The 23751-nt window shown below is 41.5% G+C and overlaps 1 long non-coding RNA gene across 1 annotated transcript in view; it reads left to right on the top strand.

Annotated features, from left to right (window-relative positions):
* The first annotated feature begins 1511 nt into the window (after positions 1 to 1511).
* LOC141102638 (uncharacterized) overlaps positions 1512 to 23751 on the top strand; it is a 35517-nt gene continuing 13277 nt past the window's right edge. Inside the window, exon 1 of the long non-coding RNA XR_012235178.1 lies at positions 1512 to 1660. This is a non-coding gene — a long non-coding RNA (uncharacterized lncRNA). The remainder of the gene's footprint in view (positions 1661 to 23751) is intronic.

Genomic DNA, 23751 nt, shown 5'->3' with positions numbered 1-23751 from the left:
TGCAACGTCAATAAATTTGTTTCGTTTTGTTCCATTACGCTTCGTATTGGAATTAATTCGTATTTCGTAATTCAGTTCGGATTCGTACGAAATACGAACTTTCGTTAGGTTCGTTAACTTTTCGTATCAATTACGAACGTTCGTTATGATGAATTTATCATTATGAGGGGCTCCCACCATCCCTGTGCTGTGCTGACTTCCTGGGGTTTTAACTTTTAGGTTCGTTAACTTTAAGTAACAATTACGAATGTTTGTTAGGAATTTGGATCCGAAATTCGTAAACGAAATTTTGTATTTCGTACAAAATTCGGAAGCATAGCAATTCGTATTTCGGATCCTCCTGAAAGTACGAATTTATGGAAATTTGTACGAATTTTCGATTCGTACGAAACTAATCACACATGTCTAGTAACTGATATTTTCACATATTGGGAACTGTGAGCAATTTGTACTATAGAGTGTTCTATTTAGTTCTGGATCTGGGATATAATAATATTGAACATAGTTTTTTCCTCCATAAACTGTAATCTTTGCTCAGGTGCAATCTGAATTGCCCAGCCGTGTACATTTACGGGTATGTAATGTTTAAACAAATCTGTGGAGTGTTTATCTGTTTTGAAACCATCAAAGTGACTGATCTGCGCTCATTAGCTGTGGAGACGATGTATGAACCATTTATTCTGGTCCTGTTTAGATCAGTGAAGTTGAGAGGCATTGCTGTCATGGGTATTGTTCCTGTTTGGGAATGTACAGTATCTCACAAAAGTAAGTACACCCCTCACATTTGTGTAAATCTTTTCTTCTCTCTTTTCATGTGACAACACTGAAGAAATGACACTTGTCTACAATGTAAAGTAGTGAGTGTACAGCTTGTATAACAGTGTAAATTTGCTGTCCCCTCAAAATAACTCAACACACAGCCATTAATGTCTAAACCGCTGGCAACAAAAGTCAGTACACCCCTAAAAGAAAATGTCCAAAATTGGGCCCAAGTAGCCATTTTCCCTCCCCGGTGTCATGTGACTCGTTAGTGTTACAAGGTCTCAGGTGTGAATGGGGAGCAGGTGTGTTAAATTTGGTGTTATCGCTCTCACTCTCTCATACCGGTCACTGGAGGTTCAACATGGCACCTCATGGCAAAATGTGACGGAGGGGTGTACTCACTTTTGTGAGATACTGTATATATATATATATATATATATATATATATATATATATATATATATAATATATAATTATACACAGCATATCCACATATATGTAACAAAGACCTATGTTTTTAACATGAGTCATTAAAACAGAACTTCTTTTGGTTACAATGTTTGCAGGGGACTGTGTACTGATATATACACCTATATACAGTATATGTATAGAGAGGGAGTGCCCTGTAAAGGTCCTCAGACATCCTTGAACTCTATTCTACAATGTATATAGAGAACGGAAAGTCAGCAGATTTTTATTTTGCAATCCTGATCAAACATTGCCACAGAACTCATCCAGGAAATGAGATCTATAATGTTACCAGCAATAACATGGCTCCGCCCCCAGTCCTTTAAGTTCAGGGCCCCGGGGCCCCTACACAGATCCTAGAAGAAACTGCAGAACATCATAATGAAGGCTGTGATCACTCTCCTGATCCTGGGGCTCCTCTTCATCCATGGTAAGTAAGAACATTTCCATATTATACATGTTTCCTTGTCTTATTCTCCCATTACAAGTCCATTCTATAAACATTCCGCCATTGTCCATAATACAAGATCTATACTAGCAGAACACTGACTTTTATTTTGGAGTCCATAATTATTATTTTTATTATATATATACACACACACAGTATATAGTTTGTATATCTACTGTATACTAGCAGCACACTGACTTTGTTTCTCATTCCAATTTCTTCTGGTGAATATTTGTTACTTTATATTGAAGCTCCTGCCGGGAAGAAATGAAAATGTTTCAATGATTCTGACTTCATTCCATGTTGCAGTTTAGAAGAAACAATGTAGTCATTTCACCAAACTAAGAGCCCAGAATTGTTCTTCGAATCTAATCTAAGAGCTGAGAATCGTGTTCGTGTTATTTTTTAGTCTATTTTAGAAATATTTAGAAGACACGATATATTCTTTCCACACATTGACTTTGTTTATCAATATGAGGTTTTTTTTTTTTTTAAACTTTTGTTGCCTGTGAGGAAGAATAATGCCGCGTACACACGATCGGAAATTCCTCCAGCAAAAACTCAGATGAGAGCTTTTTGTCGGAAAAAGCGACCGTGTGTACGCGCCATCGGTCTTTTGCTGGCGGGATTCCAGCCAGCAAAAGATTGTGAGCAGGTTCTCTATTCTTCGGTCGGGAAAAGTTCCTATCCGAAAATGCGATCGTCTGTACAAATTCCGACGCGCAAAATTCCTGCGCATGCTCGGAAATTAACTCGACGCATGCTGGGAAGCACTGAACTTCATTTTCTCGGCTCGTCGCGGTGTTGTACCTCACCGCGTTCTTGACGGTCAGAGATTTTTTCTGTATGCAAGCCAAGCTTGAGCAGAATTCCGTCGGAAAAACCATCCAAGTTTTTTCCGACGGAAAATCCGATCGTGTGTACGGAGCGTTAGAATATTTTTTGGACCATTCCCCATCCTGCAGTAGAATACAGAGGTTCAGTTTGAATTGTGTTCTTTTCCCTTCATCCTTGAAAAAATGTAAAAAAAAAAACAAAATTCTTTGGGAATAATTGCATATTATTTAGATTTGATTGGAAGGTGGAGCCTCGCGTGAGATCGAACGCTGGAGGGGTCTTCTGATCTCACAAGCTCTTCTGCTCATGTCCATAGCTGACTGATCGAGTATGATTAAGAGAAGGAGATTTAAACCATATATTCCCTCCATTACCATTATTATTAAGTGTTCTTCCATAGCAAGACCACCTTCTGTTATCTCACATATATATTATTATTATTATAGCCAAATTTACCACCCTAACTCCTCCCACAATTTTTACACTTCATAGACAAGTAATATACCGAAACGTGCGGATTGTTCCCGAATGGTGTGCTATTACTTTGTGGAACTTTTTTCGCCGAATGGTTCACGAAATATCGTCGTTTTTGCGGCGAAATTGGTCCCATAGGAATGAATGGCGAAATGTTCAAAACTAGAGTGGGAGGTGACAAAAGCTGACAACCCCACGATCATACCACCCTAATTCCTCCCACAGCTTTTAAACTACAGAGACAAGTAATATACCGAAGGTGCGGATTGTTCCCGATTGGTGTGCTATTACTTTGTGGAACGTTTCGCCGAATTTTTCACGAAATATCGTAGTTTTTGCAGATAATTGGTCCCATATTAATGAATGGCGAAATGTTCAATGTCATTTAATTGGTGTACTATTACCATGTAAAGCTGAAAAATACCAGTGTGAATCCGGAATCAATGTCATTTAATTGGTGTGCTATTACCTTGTGGAACGTTTCACCGCATGGTTCACGAAATATCGCCGTTTTTGCTGCGAAATTGGTCCCATAGGAATGAATGGCGAAATGTTCAAAACTAGAGTGGGAGGTGACAAAAGCTGGCAACCTCATGATCAGCCAAAACATTATGACCGCCCCATGAAAAAAAAAAAAAAATTTTTGGAAAAAATATATATATTTTTGAAAAAAAAAAATAATTTTTGAAAAAAAAAAATAATTTTTGAAAAAAAATAAATAATTTTTGAAAAAAAAAATCATTTTTGAAAAAAAAAATTCGTTTTTGAAAAAAAAAAAATCATTTTTGAAAAAAAAAATCATTTTTGAAAAAAAAATCAATTCATTTTTGTAAAAAAAAATCATTTTGAAAAAAAAATCATAATTTTTGAAAAAAAAAAAAAAAAACTTTTGTAAAAAAAATGTTCAGCTCTTTCAGCTAATGATGGGACTTCAACTTTTTTACTACTATTTATACTTTTTAAAATATTAGGCTTTTTAACACTTTTCAGTTACTCCGCCCACTCCAACCACACAACAGTTACTCAAGCCACTCCTCCCAGTTACTCCGCCCACTCCAGTTGTAGAGGCAAGAACACTTTTCACAATTTCCCCATAAATTGTACCTTTTCTAGTTCTTCTTATTATTATTATCATGGGAAATGTGAGATGGTTGGTGAATAGGGTAGATGAGCCAATGGTGTTAGTTCAGATTTCACGGGAACTTCATTAGTGTAGCATTGGGTGTTGTCCGGAAAGGCGGCAGAACAGAGATATTCCCGGTCACCATGTTAATGTAAGTGGTTTCCAGATTGTTAGAGCGGGCATGGACCGGGCAATGAGTGGTAAGAGGAAGGGGGGGGCTTGTTGTTTTTGTTAACAATAGACGGTGCAACCCTCGATCGCATAAAGTGTCTGCTGTCCAGATACAGAATTATTGATTGGAGGGCGTCCGCCATATTACCTTCCTAGGGAAATTCCGCATGTTATTGACGTGAAGTTTATATCCCACCTTCTTGTTAAAAATGAGGTGTGTTACAATGAATATTTGTTGTTGTAACACTGATCCTCCTCCCGGCCAAGCGGGTTTTAAGACCTGTCACCCGAATGGCTGAAAAGACAGGCGATCCTATTGGACGCCTAGGGGGAGGGGAGGAGACGCACGGCCACCGAGATGGAGGAATGGAGGAGATGTCCGATCCCACTGGCCGATACCCGCCAACTAGATGGGGTAATGCCCCGTACACACGGTCGGATTTTCCGATGGAAAATGGGCGATCGGAGCGTGTTATCAGATTTTCCGACCGTGTGTGGGCTCCATCGGACTTTTCCATCGGAATTTATGACACACAAAGTTGGAGAGCAGGCTATAAAATTTTCCAACAATAAAATCCGATCCCTTAAATTCCGATCGTGTGTACACAAAAATCCGACGCACAAAGTGCCATGCATGCTCAGAATAAATTAAGAGATGAAAGCTGTTGGCTACTGCCCCGTTTGTAGTCCCAACGTACGTGTTTTACATCACCGTGTTCAGAACGATCGGATTTTCCGACAACTTTGTGTGACCGTGTGTATGCAAGACAAGTTTGAGCCAACATCCGTCGGAAAAAATCCTAGGATTTTGTTTTCGGAATGTGCGATCAATGTCCGATCGTGTGTACGGGGCATTAGACAATGAGCGGGCGGGGGGGGGGGCCTGGGGGGTTTGAGGTGCCGCCGGCTGCTGGGAGTGGCGGTTATTTGCCGCCCCCCCCCAAAGAAAAAAAAAGCACCAGCCGCCACTGGTTCTGAGGAGACTTAAAGCCGAGTTCCCACTTAAAAAATAAAATTAAAAGTCATCAGCTACAAATACTGCTTAATAATCGGACACTTACCTGTCCCAGGGTCCAGCGATGCGGGGGATCGAAGCTCCGCTCGTCTCCCCCTCCGCTCAGCGGCACCGGCATTTTAACTGTTGGCCCCCAGCTGTGGCTTCACAGCCGGGCACCCATTGCACATGCGCAAGCCGTGCGCCGTCACTGGCCGCACAATCATCTGTCACGTGTCCCAGATGATTGACAAGAGGGAGAGCTGATCTCCCTTCCTGCGCCGAGGGAAGTGACGTCAGGAGCCCAGGCGCTGAAGGAGGCAGATTACGAGGGACCCCCTAGCAACAGGCATTAAAGAGGTGAGTAAAAAAAAAATTCTCCAAATGTTTTTTTTTTTTTTTAGCACATTAATATTTTTTTTTTTTTTGGGGGGGGTGGAACTCCGCTTTAAGACAGGAAAAAAGTCTGGCTCTGATGACATTAGTCACAGGGTGCTCGGGGTGTGCGCAGACATCAGCGGGGGGTCTTGGCGACTTTTTAACCTGAGCCTGAAGCCCGGTACACACGGATCGAATGTTGGGAGAGATCGGCCGCTTCAATAAATATCAGCAGACATTCGTCAGAGTGAGAGCAACAATTCCAGCACAAGTCCTCCTCTGTAACTCTAAACTGGTAACCATTAAAAATGTTTAAAGCGTCGCCTATGAAGATTTTTAAGTACCGAAGGTTGTCGCCATTCCACGAGCGGGCGCCATTTTAGACCGTAACATGTTAGGGATCTATTTACTCGGCGTAACATCATCTTTCATAATATACAAAAAATATTGGGCTAACTTTACTGTTTAATTTTTTTTTTTATTCAGCGAAGTGTATTTGTTTCCCAAAAAATTGCCTTTCGAAGACCGCTGCCCGCAAATACCGTGTGATTCTTTGCTAAAAATATATATATATATAATATTTGGGGGTTCTAAGTCATTTTCTAGCAAAAAATATTGATCTAACTTGTAAACAACAAATGTCGGAAATAGGTTTGGCCCTTAAGTGGTTGTAAACCCTCAGAGGGTGATACACAGAGATGAGACAAATCCTCCTAAATAGGTTGCACCTGTTTATCTTTAGCCCTCTCTTCTCTACATCCATTCAAAGTGCTGAATTATGAAGCTTGTCTGAGAGTTCAGAAAAAAAGGGGGCGGAGAACTGAAGTTACAGTTAGTCTGCCAAGGTAAATGAGGAAAATTCTGTCCTGACCTGTCACCGCCTATTAGTATCACATGGGATGTTTACATTCATTATAGACCCCAGATCTCTCCATAAAGAGGACCTGTCACTGTCTATTACTGTCACATGGGATGTTTACATTCATTATAGACCCCAGATCTCTCCATAAAGAGGACCTGTCACCTCCTATTAGTGTCACATGGGATGTTTACATTCATTATAGACCCCAGATCTCTCCATAAAGAGTACCTGTCACCTCCTATTACTGTCACATGGGATGTTTACATTCATTATAGACCCCAGATCTCTCCATAAAGAGGACCTGTCACCTCCTATTACTGTCACATGGGATGTTTACATTCATTATAGACCCCAGATCTCTCCATAAAGAGGACCTGTCACCCCCTATTACTGTCACATGGGATGTTTACATTATAGACCCCAGATCTCTCCATAAAGAGGACCTGTCACCACCTATTACTGTCACATGGGATGTTTACATTCATTATAGACCCCAGATCTCTCCATAAAGAGGACCTGTCACCCCCTATTACTGTCACATGGGATGTTTACATTATAGACCCCAGATCTCTCCATAAAGAGGACCTGTCACCACCTATTACTGTCACATGGGATGTTTACATTCATTATAGACCCCAGATCTCTCCATAAAGAGGACCTTTCACCTCCTATTACTGTCACATGGGATGTTTACATTCATTATAGACCCCAGATCTCTCCATAAAGAGGACCTGTCACCACCTATTACTGTCACATGGGATGTTTACATTCATTATAGACCCCAGATCTCTCCATAAAGAGGACCTGTCACCTCCTATTACTGTCACATGGGATGTTTACATTTATTATAGACCCCAGATCTCTCCATAAAGAGGACCTGTCACCGTCTATTACTGTCACATGGGATGTTTACATTCATTATAGACCCCAGATCTCTCCATAAAGAGGACCTGTCACCTTCTATTACTGTCACATGGGATGTTTACATTCATTATAGACCCCAGATCTCTCCATAAAGAGGACCTGTCACCTCCTATTACTGTCACATGGGATGTTTACATTATAGACCCCAGATCTCTCCATAAAGAGGACCTGTCACCGCCTATTAGTATCACATGGGATGTTTACATTCATTATAGACCCCAGATCTCTCCATAAAGAGGACCTGTCACCTCCTATTACTGTCACATGGGATGTTTACATTTATTATAGACCCCAGATCTCTCCATAAAGAGGACCTGTCACCTCCTATAACTGTCACATGGGATGTTTACATTCATTATAGACCCCAGATCTCTCCATAAAGAGGACCTGTCACCTCCTATTACTGTCACATGGGATGTTTACATTCATTATAGACCCCAGATCTCTCCATAAAGAGGACCTTTCACCTCCTATTACTGTCACATGGGATGTTTACATTATAGACCCCAGATCTCTCCATAAAGAGGACCTGTCACCATCTATTACTGTCACATGGGATGTTTACATTCATTATAGACCCCAGATCTCTCCATAAAGAGGACCTGTCACCTCCTATTACTGTCACATGGGATGTTTACATTTATTATAGACCCCAGATCTCTCCATAAAGAGGACCTGTCACCTCCTATTACTGTCACATGGGATGTTTACATTCATTATAGACCCCAGATCTCTCCATAAAGAGGACCTGTCACCTCCTATTACTGTCACATGGGATGTTTACATTCATTATAGACCCCAGATCTCTCCATAAAGAGGACCTGTCACCATCTATTACTGTCACATGGGATGTTTACATTCATTATAGACCCCAGATCTCTCCATAAAGAGGACCTGTCACCTCCTATTACTGTCACATGGGATGTTTACATTTATTATAGACCCCAGATCTCTCCATAAAGAGGACCTGTCACCTCCTATTACTGTCACATGGGATGTTTCATTTCATTATAGACCCCAGATCTCTCCATAAAGAGGACCTGTCACCTCCTATTACTGTCACATGGGATGTTTACATTCATTATAGACCCCAGATCTCTCCATAAAGAGGACCTGTCACCTCCTATTACTGTCACATGGGATGTTTACATTTATTATAGACCCCAGATCTCTCCATAAAGAGGACCTGTCACCTCCTATAACTGTCACATGGGATGTTTACATTCATTATAGACCCCAGATCTCTCCATAAAGAGGACCTGTCACCTCCTATTACTGTCACATGGGATGTTTACATTTATTATAGACCCCAGATCTCTCCATAAAGAGGACCTGTCACCTCCTATAACTGTCACATGGGATGTTTACATTCATTATAGACCCCAGATCTCTCCATAAAGAGGACCTGTCACCTCCTATTACTGTCACATGGGATGTTTACATTCATTATAGACCCCAGATCTCTCCATAAAGAGGACCTTTCACCTCCTATTACTGTCACATGGGATGTTTACATTATAGACCCCAGATCTCTCCATAAAGAGGACCTGTCACCATCTATTACTGTCACATGGGATGTTTACATTTATTATAGACCCCAGATCTCTCCATAAAGAGGACCTGTCACCGCCTATTAGTATCACATGGGATGTTTACATTCATTATAGACCCCAGATCTCTCCATAAAGAGGACCTGTCACCTCCTATTACTGTCACATGGGATGTTTACATTTATTATAGACCCCAGATCTCTCCATAAAGAGGACCTGTCACCTCCTATAACTGTCACATGGGATGTTTACATTCATTATAGACCCCAGATCTCTCCATAAAGAGGACCTGTCACCTCCTATTACTGTCACATGGGATGTTTACATTCATTATAGACCCCAGATCTCTCCATAAAGAGGACCTTTCACCTCCTATTACTGTCACATGGGATGTTTACATTATAGACCCCAGATCTCTCCATAAAGAGGACCTGTCACCATCTATTACTGTCACATGGGATGTTTACATTCATTATAGACCCCAGATCTCTCCATAAAGAGGACCTGTCACCTCCTATTACTGTCACATGGGATGTTTACATTTATTATAGACCCCAGATCTCTCCATAAAGAGGACCTGTCACCTCCTATTACTGTCACATGGGATGTTTACATTCATTATAGACCCCAGATCTCTCCATAAAGAGGACCTGTCACCTCCTATTACTGTCACATGGGATGTTTACATTCATTATAGACCCCAGATCTCTCCATAAAGAGGACCTGTCACCATCTATTACTGTCACATGGGATGTTTACATTCATTATAGACCCCAGATCTCTCCATAAAGAGGACCTGTCACCTCCTATTACTGTCACATGGGATGTTTACATTTATTATAGACCCCAGATCTCTCCATAAAGAGGACCTGTCACCTCCTATTACTGTCACATGGGATGTTTCATTTCATTATAGACCCCAGATCTCTCCATAAAGAGGACCTGTCACCTCCTATTACTGTCACATGGGATGTTTACATTCATTATAGACCCCAGATCTCTCCATAAAGAGGACCTGTCACTGTCTATTACTGTCACATGGCATGTTTACATTCATTATAGACCCCAGATCTCTCCATAAAGAGGACCTGTCACCACCTATTACTGTCACATGGGATGTTTACATTCATTATAGACCCCACTCTCCATAAAGAGGACCTGTCACTGTCTATTACTGTCACATGGGATGTTTACATTCATTATAGACCCCAGATCTCTCCATAAAGAGGACCTGTCACCACCTATTACTGTCACATGGGATGTTTACATTCATTATAGACCCCAGATCTCTCCATAAAGAGGACCTGTCACCATCTATTACTGTCACATGGGATGTTTACATTCATTATAGACCCCAGATCTCTCCATAAAGAGAACCTGTCACCGTCATTACTGTCACATGGGATGTTTACATTCATTATAGACCCCAGATCTCTCCATAAAGAGGACCTGTCACCACCTATTACTGTCACATGGGATGTTTACATTCATTATAGACCCCAGATCTCTCCATAAAGAGGACCTGTCACTGTCTATTACTGTCACATGGGATGTTTACATTCATTATAGACCCCAGATCTCTCCATAAAGAGGACCTGTCACCTCCTATTACTGTCACATGGGATGTTTACATTCATTATAGACCCCACTCTCCATAAAGAGGACCTGTCACTGTCTATTACTGTCACATGGGATGTTTACATTCATTATAGACCCCAGATCTCTCCATAAAGAGGACCTGTCACCGTCTATTACTGTCACATGGGATGTTTACATTCATTATAGACCCCAGATCTCTCCATAAAGAGGACCTGTCACTGTCTATTACTGTCACATGGGATGTTTACATTCATTATAGACCCCAGATCTCTCCATAAAGAGGACCTGTCACTGTCTATTACTGTCACATGGCATGTTTACATTCATTATAGACCCCAGATCTCTCCATAAAGAGGACCTGTCACCACCTATTACTGTCACATGGGATGTTTACATTCATTATAGACCCCACTCTCCATAAAGAGGACCTGTCACTGTCTATTACTGTCACATGGGATGTTTACATTCATTATAGACCCCAGATCTCTCCATAAAGAGGACCTGTCACTGTCTATTACTGTCACATGGCATGTTTACATTCATTATAGACCCCAGATCTCTCCATAAAGAGGACCTGTCACCACCTATTACTGTCACATGGGATGTTTACATTCATTATAGACCCCAGATCTCTCCATAAAGAGGACCTGTCACCATCTATTACTGTCACATGGGATGTTTACATTCATTATAGACCCCAGATCTCTCCATAAAGAGAACCTGTCACCGTCATTACTGTCACATGGGATGTTTACATTCATTATAGACCCCAGATCTCTCCATAAAGAGGACCTGTCACCACCTATTACTGTCACATGGGATGTTTACATTCATTATAGACCCCAGATCTCTCCATAAAGAGGACCTGTCACTGTCTATTACTGTCACATGGGATGTTTACATTCATTATAGACCCCAGATCTCTCCATAAAGAGGACCTGTCACCTCCTATTACTGTCACATGGGATGTTTACATTCATTATAGACCCCACTCTCCATAAAGAGGACCTGTCACTGTCTATTACTGTCACATGGGATGTTTACATTCATTATAGACCCCAGATCTCTCCATAAAGAGGACCTGTCACCGTCTATTACTGTCACATGGGATGTTTACATTCATTATAGACCCCAGATCTCTCCATAAAGAGGACCTGTCACCGTCTATTACTGTCACATGGGATGTTTACATTCATTATAGACCCCAGATCTCTCCATAAAGAGGACCTGTCACCTCCTATTACTGTCACATGGGATGTTTACATTCATTATAGACCCCAGATCTCTCCATAAAGAGGACCTGTCACTGTCTATTACTGTCACATGGGATGTTTACATTCATTATAGACCCCAGATCTCTCCATAAAGAGGACCTGTCACCGTCTATTACTGTCACATGGGATGTTTACATTTATTATAGACCCCAGATCTCTCCATAAAGAGGACCTGTCACTGTCTATTACTGTCACATGGGATGTTTACATTCATTATAGACCCCAGATCTCTCCATAAAGAGGACCTGTCACCGTCTATTACTGTCACATGGGATGTTTACATTCATTATAGACCCCAGATCTCTCCATAAAGAGGACCTGTCACCTCCTATTACTGTCACATGGGATGTTTACATTCATTATAGACCCCAGATCTCTCCATAAAGAGGACCTGTCACTGTCTATTACTGTCACATGGGATGTTTACATTCATTATAGACCCCAGATCTCTCCATAAAGAGGACCTGTCACCTCCTATTACTGTCACATGGGATGTTTACATTCATTATAGACCCCAGATCTCTCCATAAAGAGGACCTGTCACTGTCTATTACTGTCACATGGGATGTTTACATTCATTATAGACCCCAGATCTCTCCATAAAGAGGACCTGTCACCGTCTATTACTGTCACATGGGATGTTTACATTCATTATAGACCCCAGATCTCTCCATAAAGAGGACCTGTCACTGTCTATTACTGTCACATGGGATGTTTACATTCATTATAGACCCCAGATCTCTCCATAAAGAGGACCTGTCACCCCCTATTACTGTCACATGGGATGTTTACATTCATTATAGACCCCAGATCTCTCCATAAAGAGGACCTGTCACCATCTATTACTGTCACATGGGATGTTTACATTCATTATAGACCCCAGATCTCTCCATAAAGAGGACCTGTCACCATCTATTACTGTCACATGGGATGTTTACATTCATTATAGATCCCAGATCTCTCCATAAAGAGGACCTGTCACCTCCTATTACTGTCACATGGGATGTTTCATTTCATTATAGACCCCAGATCTCTCCATAAAGAGGACCTGTCACTGTCTATTACTGTCACATGGGATGTTTACATTCATTATAGACCCCAGATCTCTCCATAAAGAGGACCTGTCACCTCCTATTACTGTCACATGGGATGTTTACATTCATTATAGACCCCAGATCTCTCCATAAAGAGGACCTGTCACTGTCTATTACTGTCACATGGGATGTTTACATTCATTATAGACCCCAGATCTCTCCATAAAGAGGACCTGTCACCGCCTATTACTGTCACATGGGATGTTTACATTCATTATAGACCCCGGATCTCTCCATAAAGAGGACCTGTCACCTCCTATTACTGTCACATGTGATGTTTACATTCATTATAGACCCCAGATCTCTCCATAAAGAGGACCTGTCACCTCCTATTACTGTCACATGGGATGTTTACATTCATTATAGACCCCAGATCCCTCCATAAAGAGGACCTGTCACCACCTATTACTGTCACATGGGATGTTTACATTCATTATAGACCTCAGATCTCTCCATAAAGAGGACCTGTCACTGTCTATTACTGTCACATGGGATGTTTACTTTCATTATAGACCCCAGATCTCTCCATAAAGAGGACCTGTCACCTCCTATTACTGTCACATGGGATGTTTACATTCATTATAGACCCCAGATCTCTCCATAAAGAGGACCTGTCACTGTCTATTACTGTCACATGGGATGTTTACATTTATTATAGACCCCAGATCTCTCCATAAAGAGGACCTGTCACCTCCTATTACTGTCACATGGGATGTTTACATTCATTATAGACCCCAGATCTCTCCATAAAGAGGACCCGTCACCCCCTATTACTGTCACATGGAATGTTTACTTTCATTATAGACCCCAGATCTCTCCATAAAGAGGACCTGTCACCTCCTATTACTGTCACATGGGATGTTTACATTCATTATAGACCCCACTCTCCATAAAGAGGACCTGTCACTGTCTATTACTGTCACATGGGATGTTTACATTCATTATAGACCCCAGATCTCTCCATAAAGAGGACCTGTCACCGTCTATTACTGTCACATGGGATGTTTACATTCATTATAGACCCCAGATCTCTCCATAAAGAGGACCTGTCACTGTCTATTACTGTCACATGGGATGTTTACATTCATTATAGACCCCAGATCTCTCCATAAAGAGGACCTGTCACCGCCTATTACTGTCACATGGGATGTTTACATTCATTATAGACCCCAGATCTCTCCATAAAGAGGACCTGTCACCACCTATTACTGTCACATGGGATGTTTACATTCATTATAGACCCCAGATCTCTCCATAAAGAGGACCTGTCACCGTCTATTACTGTCACATGGGATGTTTACATTCATTATAGACCCCACTCTCCATAAAGAGGACCTGTCACTGTCTATTACTGTCACATGGGATGTTTACATTCATTATAGACCCCAGATCTCTCCATAAAGAGGACCTGTCACCGCCTATTACTGTCACATGGGATGTTTACATTCATTATAGACCCCAGATCTCTCCATAAAGAGGACCTGTCACCACCTATTACTGTCACATGAGATGTTTACATTCATTATAGACCCCAGATCTCTCCATAAAGAGGACCTGTCACCGTCTATTACTGTCACATGGGATGTTTACATTCATTATAGACCCCAGATCTCTCCATAAAGAGGACCTGTCACCTCCTATAACTGTCACATGGGATGTTTACATTCATTATAGACCCCAGATCTCTCCATAAAGAGGACCTGTCACCTCCTATTACTGTCACATGGGATGTTTACATTTATTATAGACCCCAGATCTCTCCATAAAGAGGACCTGTCACCTCCTATTACTGTCACATGGGATGTTTACATTCATTATAGACCCCAGATCTCTCCATAAAGAGGACCTGTCACCTCCTATTACTGTCACATGGGATGTTTACATTCATTATAGACCCCAGATCTCTCCATAAAGAGGACCTGTCACCATCTATTACTGTCACATGGGATGTTTACATTCATTATAGACCCCAGATCTCTCCATAAAGAGGACCTGTCACCTCCTATTACTGTCACATGGGATGTTTACATTCATTATAGACCCCAAATCTCTCCATAAAGAGGACCTGTCACCTCCTATTACTGTCACATGGGATGTTTACATTCATTATAGACCCCAGATCTCTCCATAAAGAGGACCTGTCACCTCCTATTACTGTCACATGGGATGTTTACATTCATTATAGACCCCAGATCTCTCCATAAAGAGGACCTGTCACCTCCTATTACTGTCACATGGGATGTTTCATTTCATTATAGACCCCAGATCTCTCCATAAAGAGGACCTGTCACCTCCTATTACTGTCACATGGGATGTTTACATTCATTATAGACCCCAGATCTCTCCATAAAGAGGACCTGTCACCGTCTATTACTGTCACATGGGATGTTTACATTCATTATAGACCCCAGATCTCTCCATAAAGAGGACCTGTCACTGTCTATTACTGTCACATGGCATGTTTACATTCATTATAGACCCCAGATCTCTCCATAAAGAGGACCTGTCACCACCTATTACTGTCACATGGGATGTTTACATTCATTATAGACCCCAGATCTCTCCATAAAGAGGACCTGTCACCATCTATTACTGTCACATGGGATGTTTACATTCATTATAGACCCCAGATCTCTCCATAAAGAGAACCTGTCACCGTCATTACTGTCACATGGGATGTTTACATTCATTATAGACCCCAGATCTCTCCATAAAGAGGACCTGTCACCACCTATTACTGTCACATGGGATGTTTACATTCATTATAGACCCCAGATCTCTCCATAAAGAGGACCTGTCACTGTCTATTACTGTCACATGGGATGTTTACATTCATTATAGACCCCAGATCTCTCCATAAAGAGGGCCTGTCACCTCCTATTACTGTCACATGGGATGTTTACATTCATTATAGACCCCACTCTCCATAAAGAGGACCTGTCACTGTCTATTACTGTCACATGGGATGTTTACATTCATTATAGACCCCAGATCTCTCCATAAAGAGGACCTGTCACCGTCTATTACTGTCACATGGGATGTTTACATTCATTATAGACCCCAGATCTCTCCATAAAGAGGACCTGTCACTGTCTATTACTGTCACATGGGATGTTTACATTCATTATAGACCCCAGATCTCTCCATAAAGAGGACCTGTCACCGTCTATTACTGTCACATGGGATGTTTACATTCATTATAGACCCCAGATCTCTCCATAAAGAGGACCTGTCACCGTCTATTACTGTCACATGGGATGTTTACATTCATTATAGACCCCAGATTTCTCCATAAAGAGGACCTGTCACCTCCTATAACTGTCACATGGGATGTTTACATTCATTATAGACCCCACTCTCCATAAAGAGGACCTGTCACTGTCTATTACTGTCACATGGGATGTTTACATTCATTATAGACCCCAGATCTCTCCATAAAGAGGACCTGTCACCGTCTATTACTGTCACATGGGATGTTTACATTCATTATAGACCCCAGATCTCTCCATAAAGAGGACCTGTCACTGTCTATTACTGTCACATGGGATGTTTACATTCATTATAGACCCCAGATCTCTCCATAAAGAGGACCTGTCACCGTCTATTACTGTCACATGGGATGTTTACATTCATTATAGACCCCAGATCTCTCCATAAAGAGGACCTGTCACCTCCTATTACTGTCACATGGGATGTTTACATTCATTATAGACCCCAGATCTCTCCATAAAGAGGACCTGTCACTGTCTATTACTGTCACATGGGATGTTTACATTCATTATAGACCCCAGATCTCTCCATAAAGAGGACCTGTCACCTCCTATTACTGTCACATGGGATGTTTACATTCTTTATAGACCCCAGATCTCTCCATAAAGAGGACCTGTCACTGTCTATTACTGTCACATGGGATGTTTACATTCATTATAGACCCCAGATCTCTCCATAAAGAGGACCTGTCACCGTCTATTACTGTCACATGGGATGTTTACATTCATTATAGACCCCAGATCTCTCCATAAAGAGGACCTGTCACTGTCTATTACTGTCACATGGGATGTTTACATTCATTATAGACCCCAGATCTCTCCATAAAGAGGACCTGTCACCCCCTATTACTGTCACATGGGATGTTTATATTCATTATAGACCCCAGATCTCTCCATAAAGAGGACCTGTCACCATCTATTACTGTCACATGGGATGTTTACATTCATTATAGACCCCAGATCTCTCCATAAAGAGGACCTGTCACCATCTATTACTGTCACATGGGATGTTTACATTCATTATAGATCCCAGATCTCTCCATAAAGAGGACCTGTCACCTCCTATTACTGTCACATGGGATGTTTCATTTCATTATAGACCCCAGATCTCTCCATAAAGAGGACCTGTCACTGTCTATTACTGTCACATGGGATGTTTACATTCATTATAGACCCCAGATCTCTCCATAAAGAGGACCTGTCACCTCCTATTACTGTCACATGGGATGTTTACATTCATTATAGACCCCAGATCTCTCCATAAAGAGGACCTGTCACTGTCTATTACTGTCACATGGGATGTTTACATTCATTATAGACCCCAGATCTCTCCATAAAGAGGACCTGTCACCGCCTATTACTGTCACATGGGATGTTTACATTCATTATAGACCCCGGATCTCTCCATAAAGAGGACCTGTCACCTCCTATTACTGTCACATGGGATGTTTACATTCATTATAGACCCCAGATCTCTCCATAAAGAGGACCTGTCACCTCCTATTACTGTCACATGGGATGTTTACATTCATTATAGACCCCAGATCCCTCCATAAAGAGGACCTGTCACCACGTATTACTGTCACATGGGATGTTTACATTCATTATAGACCTCAGATCTCTCCATAAAGAGGACCTGTCACTGTCTATTACTGTCACATGGGATGTTTACTTTCATTATAGACCCCAGATCTCTCCATAAAGAGGACCTGTCACCTCCTATTACTGTCACATGGGATGTTTACATTCATTATAGACCCCAGATCTCTCCATAAAGAGGACCCGTCACCCCCTATTACTGTCACATGGAATGTTTACTTTCATTATAGACCCCAGATCTCTCCATAAAGAGGACCTGTCACCTCCTATTACTGTCACATGGGATGTTTACATTCATTATAGACCCCACTCTCCATAAAGAGGACCTGTCACTGTCTATTACTGTCACATGGGATGTTTACATTCATTATAGACCCCAGATCTCTCCATAAAGAGGACCTGTCACCGTCTATTACTGTCACATGGGATGTTTACATTCATTATAGACCCCAGATCTCTCCATAAAGAGGACCTGTCACTGTCTATTACTGTCACATGGGATGTTTACATTCATTATAGACCCCAGATCTCTCCATAAAGAGGACCTGTCACCGTCTATTACTGTCACATGGGATGTTTACATTCATTATAGACCCCAGATCTCTCCATAAAGAGGACCTGTCACTGTCTATTACTGTCACATGGGATGTTTACATTCATTATAGACCCCAGATCTCTCCATAAAGAGGACCTGTCACCTCCTATAACTGTCACATGGGATGTTTACATTCATTATAGACCCCACTCTCCATAAAGAGGACCTGTCACTGTCTATTACTGTCACATGGGATGTTTACATTCATTATAGACCCCAGATCTCTCCATAAAGAGGACCTGTCACCGCCTATTACTGTCACATGGGATGTTTACATTCATTATAGACCCCAGATCTCTCCATAAAGAGGACCTGTCACCACCTATTACTGTCACATGGGATGTTTACATTCATTATAGACCCCAGATCTCTCCATAAAGAGGACCTGTCACCGTCTATTACTGTCACATGGGATGTTTACATTCATTATAGACCCCAGATCTCTCCATAAAGAGGACCTGTCACCTCCTATAACTGTCACATGGGATGTTTACATTCATTATAGACCCCAGATCTCTCCATAAAGAGGACCTGTCACCTCCTATTACTGTCACATGGGATGTTTACATTTATTATAGACCCCAGATCTCTCCATAAAGAGGACCTGTCACCTCCTATTACTGTCACATGGGATGTTTACATTCATTATAGACCCCAGATCTCTCCATAAAGAGGACCTGTCACCTCCTATTACTGTCACATGGGATGTTTACATTCATTATAGACCCCAGATCTCTCCATAAAGAGGACCTGTCACCATCTATTACTGTCACATGGGATGTTTACATTCATTATAGACCCCAGATCTCTCCATAAAGAGGACCTGTCACCTCCTATTACTGTCACATGGGATGTTTACATTCATTATAGACCCCAAATCTCTCCATAAAGAGGACCTGTCACCTCCTATTACTGTCACATGGGATGTTTACATTCATTATAGACCCCAGATCTCTCCATAAAGAGGACCTGTCACCTCCTATTACTGTCACATGGGATGTTTACATTCATTATAGACCCCAGATCTCTCCATAAAGAGGACCTGTCACCTCCTATTACTGTCACATGGGATGTTTCATTTCATTATAGACCCCAGATCTCTCCATAAAGAGGACCTGTCACCTCCTATTACTGTCACATGGGATGTTTACATTCATTATAGACCCCAGATCTCTCCATAAAGAGGACCTGTCACCGTCTATTACTGTCACATGGGATGTTTACATTCATTATAGACCCCAGATCTCTCCATAAAGAGGACCTGTCACTGTCTATTACTGTCACATGGCATGTTTACATTCATTATAGACCCCAGATCTCTCCATAAAGAGGACCTGTCACCACCTATTACTGTCACATGGGATGTTTACATTCATTATAGACCCCAGATCTCTCCATAAAGAGGACCTGTCACCATCTATTACTGTCACATGGGATGTTTACATTCATTATAGACCCCAGATCTCTCCATAAAGAGAACCTGTCACCGTCATTACTGTCACATGGGATGTTTACATTCATTATAGACCCCAGATCTCTCCATAAAGATGACCTGTCACCACCTATTACTGTCACATGGGATGTTTACATTCATTATAGACCCCAGATCTCTCCATAAAGAGGACCTGTCACTGTCTATTACTGTCACATGGGATGTTTACATTCATTATAGACCCCAGATCTCTCCATAAAGAGGGCCTGTCACCTCCTATTACTGTCACATGGGATGTTTACATTCATTATAGACCCCACTCTCCATAAAGAGGACCTGTCACTGTCTATTACTGTCACATGGGATGTTTACATTCATTATAGACCCCAGATCTCTCCATAAAGAGGACCTGTCACCGTCTATTACTGTCACATGGGATGTTTACATTCATTATAGACCCCAGATCTCTCCATAAAGAGGACCTGTCACTGTCTATTACTGTCACATGGGATGTTTACATTCATTATAGACCCCAGATCTCTCCATAAAGAGGACCTGTCACCGTCTATTACTGTCACATGGGATGTTTACATTCATTATAGACCCCAGATCTCTCCATAAAGAGGACCTGTCACCGTCTATTACTGTCACATAGGATGTTTACATTCATTATAGACCCCAGATCTCTCCATAAAGAGGACCTGTCACCTCCTATAACTGTCACATGGGATGTTTACATTCATTATAGACCCCACTCTCCATAAAGAGGACCTGTCACTGTCTATTACTGTCACATGGGATGTTTACATTCATTATAGACCCCAGATCTCTCCATAAAGAGGACCTGTCACCGTCTATTACTGTCACATGGGATGTTTACATTCATTATAGACCCCAGATCTCTCCATAAAGAGGACCTGTCACTGTCTATTACTGTCACATGGGATGTTTACATTCATTATAGACCCCAGATCTCTCCATAAAGAGGACCTGTCACCGTCTATTACTGTCACATGGGATGTTTACATTCATTATAGACCCCAGATCTCTCCATAAAGAGGACCTGTCACCTCCTATTACTGTCACATGGGATGTTTACATTCATTATAGACCCCAGATCTCTCCATAAAGAGGACCTGTCACTGTCTATTACTGTCACATGGGATGTTTACATTCATTATAGACCCCAGATCTCTCCATAAAGAGGACCTGTCACCTCCTATTACTGTCACATGGGATGTTTACATTCATTATAGACCCCAGATCTCTCCATAAAGAGGACCTGTCACTGTCTATTACTGTCACATGGGATGTTTACACTCATTATAGACCCCAGATCTCTCCATAAAGAGGACCTGTCACCGTCTATTACTGTCACATGGGATGTTTACATTCATTATAGACCCCAGATCTCTCCATAAAGAGGACCTGTCACTGTCTATTACTGTCACATGGGATGTTTACATTCATTATAGACCCCAGATCTCTCCATAAAGAGGACCTGTCACCCCCTATTACTGTCACATGGGATGTTTACATTCATTATAGACCCCAGATCTCTCCATAAAGAGGACCTGTCACCATCTATTACTGTCACATGGGATGTTTACATTCATTATAGACCCCAGATCTCTCCATAAAGAGGACCTGTCACCATCTATTACTGTCACATGGGATGTTTACATTCATTATAGATCCCAGATCTCTCCATAAAGAGGACCTGTCACCTCCTATTACTGTCACATGGGATGTTTACATTCATTATAGACCCCAGATCTCTCCATAAAGAGAACCTGTCACCGTCATTACTGTCACATGGGATGTTTACATTCATTATAGACCCCAGATCTCTCCATAAAGAGGACCTGTCACCACCTATTACTGTCACATGGGATGTTTACATTCATTATAGACCCCAGATCTCTCCATAAAGAGGACCTGTCACTGTCTATTACTGTCACATGGGATGTTTACATTCATTATAGACCCCAGATCTCTCCATAAAGAGGGCCTGTCACCTCCTATTACTGTCACATGGGATGTTTACATTCATTATAGACCCCACTCTCCATAAAGAGGACCTGTCACTGTCTATTACTGTCACATGGGATGTTTACATTCATTATAGACCCCAGATCTCTCCATAAAGAGGACCTGTCACCGTCTATTACTGTCACATGGGATGTTTACATTCATTATAGACCCCAGATCTCTCCATAAAGAGGACCTGTCACTGTCTATTACTGTCACATGGGATGTTTACATTCATTATAGACCCCAGATCTCTCCATAAAGAGGACCTGTCACCGTCTATTACTGTCACATGGGATGTTTACATTCATTATAGACCCCAGATCTCTCCATAAAGAGGACCTGTCACCGTCTATTACTGTCACATGGGATGTTTACATTCATTATAGACCCCAGATTTCTCCATAAAGAGGACCTGTCACCTCCTATAACTGTCACATGGGATGTTTACATTCATTATAGACCCCACTCTCCATAAAGAGGACCTGTCACTGTCTATTACTGTCACATGGGATGTTTACATTCATTATAGACCCCAGATCTCTCCATAAAGAGGACCTGTCACCGTCTATTACTGTCACATGGGATGTTTACATTCATTATAGACCCCAGATCTCTCCATAAAGAGGACCTGTCACTGTCTATTACTGTCACATGGGATGTTTACATTCATTATAGACCCCAGATCTCTCCATAAAGAGGACCTGTCACCGTCTATTACTGTCACATGGGATGTTTACATTCATTATAGACCCCAGATCTCTCCATAAAGAGGACCTGTCACCTCCTATTACTGTCACATGGGATGTTTACATTCATTATAGACCCCAGATCTCTCCATAAAGAGGACCTGTCACTGTCTATTACTGTCACATGGGATGTTTACATTCATTATAGACCCCAGATCTCTCCATAAAGAGGACCTGTCACCTCCTATTACTGTCACATGGGATGTTTACATTCTTTATAGACCCCAGATCTCTCCATAAAGAGGACCTGTCACTGTCTATTACTGTCACATGGGATGTTTACATTCATTATAGACCCCAGATCTCTCCATAAAGAGGACCTGTCACCGTCTATTACTGTCACATGGGATGTTTACATTCATTATAGACCCCAGATCTCTCCATAAAGAGGACCTGTCACTGTCTATTACTGTCACATGGGATGTTTACATTCATTATAGACCCCAGATCTCTCCATAAAGAGGACCTGTCACCCCCTATTACTGTCACATGGGATGTTTATATTCATTATAGACCCCAGATCTCTCCATAAAGAGGACCTGTCACCATCTATTACTGTCACATGGGATGTTTACATTCATTATAGACCCCAGATCTCTCCATAAAGAGGACCTGTCACCATCTATTACTGTCACATGGGATGTTTACATTCATTATAGATCCCAGATCTCTCCATAAAGAGGACCTGTCACCTCCTATTACTGTCACATGGGATGTTTCATTTCATTATAGACCCCAGATCTCTCCATAAAGAGGACCTGTCACTGTCTATTACTGTCACATGGGATGTTTACATTCATTATAGACCCCAGATCTCTCCATAAAGAGGACCTGTCACCTCCTATTACTGTCACATGGGATGTTTACATTCATTATAGACCCCAGATCTCTCCATAAAGAGGACCTGTCACTGTCTATTACTGTCACATGGGATGTTTACATTCATTATAGACCCCAGATCTCTCCATAAAGAGGACCTGTCACCGCCTATTACTGTCACATGGGATGTTTACATTCATTATAGACCCCGGATCTCTCCATAAAGAGGACCTGTCACCTCCTATTACTGTCACATGGGATGTTTACATTCATTATAGACCCCAGATCTCTCCATAAAG

This window comes from Aquarana catesbeiana, linkage group LG07 (assembly GCF_042186555.1).
Source record: "Aquarana catesbeiana isolate 2022-GZ linkage group LG07, ASM4218655v1, whole genome shotgun sequence".
NCBI classification, from domain to species: Eukaryota; Metazoa; Chordata; class Amphibia; order Anura; family Ranidae; genus Aquarana; species Aquarana catesbeiana.
The sequence above is the reverse complement of the archived record's forward strand: the minus strand, read 5'-3'. Positions and strand labels throughout refer to the sequence as shown.